Below are 2878 nucleotides of genomic sequence, written 5' to 3'. Positions count from 1 at the left end.
AGAGATATTTTTAAAAAAAGAACAAGAAAACGTGGCTCAACTCTCCTGCATCTCCCTATACCACGCCATAATTGTTTGCATTATGATGCATATAGATAAATGTGTTAAAGTGTTATTCAATCTTCTGTTGGAAATGAAATAAATGAACTCTTCACACGCATCTTTCCCGTCAGGGACCACTTGGATGCAGCAGATAATGCTGCTCGTTCGGTACGAAGGGGACTTTGCAAAATTAGAAGGAGAACATATTATAATGGCCATGGTTCCCTTTCTAGATATAGTCGACGTAATCACATGCCTGATGTGAGCATTGTTTCACAATGCCTTCATTTCGTTAGTTGATTTTCAGTTCTTTCAATAGACTGTAGGCATCGATGATACTCAAAGCGCAAGAGTGCTTGAGGAAGGAAAACGTGTTGTCTTAGGTAATATACAGAAAGTAAAAATCGCAGGTGAAAGGGCAAAGCGCAGACAATTATAGCTTAAAGAGGAAATCCAGTCCAAATAGTTAGTCTGATACGAAAGAGTAAAATACTACGAGTTCAACGGTATAAATTTGATCGAAAGAGAATGAAAAATAAGGAAGTTATGACGTTTTGAAATTTCGCTATTTTTTTTTTTTTTTTGGGGGGGGGGAGACAATTCTTGAACACTCAATATGAACATGCAAATGGCAAAGTGAGTATGTCATTACCTCACAACTTATCATATAGTTTGTACATAAAATTTTGAAATGTCCAGTTTTTCATTCAAACGTTATAATTCCCTGACGATAAAAAAGCTTGTATGTCTAACTGATCACTATTCTGAAGTTATTAAACCAGGAATAACATCAAGTTTCAGACTTCAATGACAAAAACATTGAATTTTCATATTTTTTTTATATGATCTATGGAAAATTGTATGGGTATGACATGGTTAGCTCACTCATTTGCATCTTCATATCCACTGTACGAGAAATGTTATGCAGAAATTAGCAACACTTCAAAATGTCATGACTTCCTTATTTTTCATCTGATTCCAGTCAAATTATTACCGTTGAACTCAAAAGATTTTACTTTTTTTTATCAGATTAAATTATATTTGGACTGGATTTTCTCTTAAAGAGAGTAGTCATTTCTAATGGTAGAAAACAAAGCAAAAAAAAAAATGGAAATAAGAAGAAATATCAAACTTTTGCACCGATATTGGCACGCTGTATATTCGCCAAAACCTTTCGACGAGTATGATCCATGGTTCGTCGCAGAAATTGTAATTCGTCCAGCGTTACAGATTTTTTTTTCTTTTTATCCGCTGTTACTCTTGGTGAATAACATCGTATGCTCTATCTATATCATTAATAATATCAAGTGAAAAGGAAGGAACTACCCTAAGGGTTTATTTTTACCCGCGTCACCGTCTGACATCAGACGACGGTATACTATTAAAGAGGAAATCCAGTCCAAATATAAGTTAGTCTGATAAAAAAGTGAAAACAGTTCAACGGTAAAAATTTGACTGAAATCGGATGAAAAATAAGGAAGTTATGACATTTTGAAGTTTTGCTAATTTCTGAAAACAGTTCTTGTACAGTGGATATGAATATGCAGCTGAGTGAGCAAACCATGTCATACCTTCACAATTTTCCACTGATCGTGTACAAGAAAATGACGAAAATTCATTGTTTCTGTCATTGACGTCTGAAACATGGCGTTATTCCTGGTTGAATAACTTCAGAATAGTGTTAGATATACGAGGATTTGAGCCTCGGGCATAATTACGTTTTAATGAAAATCTGGGAATTTCACAATTTTATGTACAAACTATATGGCAAGATGTGAGGGAATGACATGCTCACTTTGCCATTTGCATATTCATATTGACTGTTCAAGAACTGTTTCCCCCCAAAATAGCGAAACTTCAAAATGTCATAACTTTCTTATTTTTTTATCCGATTTTGATCAAATTTATACCGTTGAACTCGTAATATTTTACTCTTTCTTATCAGACTAACTTACATTTGAACTGGATTTCCCCTTCAAAGAGCTGGAGCTATTTCACAGCAGTTAAACAATATTATGTTGGAACAAATTACCCAATGCCTCATCTCTTTCGCAGTCTCTTGATCTTATTCATAAAAGTTTCTAGTAGGCGAGTTATAAGAATACATTTATTTGTGGAGAGAGTGCGAGTACACTTTGTTTGATCTTCTTCCAAGGCTTGTGAACATATATATATATATATGAAGAGTTTGTTTACAAAAACCGATAAGTCCATATTTGCCAAATGGAGATATTTGCGATTAAAGGTCAAGAAAAATACAGAGAAGAATAAGAAAAATTTGGTTTCTTTTGACCATAACTTCAAACATGTACCTTTATATGTAGTGACCAATATATCATTTAAAAGGTATTATTTTGTACTTTATGACAGAGATTGTACTTCAAAATCTTCAAAAATTGACTTATCGGTTTTTGCAAACAAACTCTTCATATATATATATATATATATATATATATATATATATATATATAGATATACATATATATATATATATATATATATATATATATATGTGTGTGTGTGTGTGTGTTTAGCAACCAATAATTTCTTAATAATATTTACACAATATAACCTTGTTATCCACCCACATTTCTTACAATACTGTTTCTCACGTATACTTTTGGATAAATGCTACGATAAGTGAGAATATTTCAGTCACTTTGGTTTTGACTATCATATCGAATTCCCTAAGATGAACAAAGCCCCGCTATTTTCTGACTATGCGAAAGACAAACCATCCCCACGGATTTTAAAGACCCACAGTTGTGTGGGTCTTTAAAATCCGTGGGGATGGTTTGTCTTTCGCATAGTCAGAAAATAGCGGGGCTTTGTTCAT

The 2878-nt window shown here is 33.2% G+C and overlaps 1 pseudogene; it reads right to left on the bottom strand.

The window, feature by feature from the left end:
- The window catches only part of LOC140243495 (sulfotransferase 1C2A-like), an 8588-nt pseudogene extending 5710 nt beyond the window's left edge, over positions 1-2878 (bottom strand).

Source organism: Diadema setosum, chromosome 20, assembly GCF_964275005.1.
Source record: "Diadema setosum chromosome 20, eeDiaSeto1, whole genome shotgun sequence".
Lineage (NCBI taxonomy): Eukaryota > Metazoa > Echinodermata > Echinoidea > Diadematoida > Diadematidae > Diadema > Diadema setosum.
The sequence above is the reverse complement of the archived record's forward strand: the minus strand, read 5'-3'. Positions and strand labels throughout refer to the sequence as shown.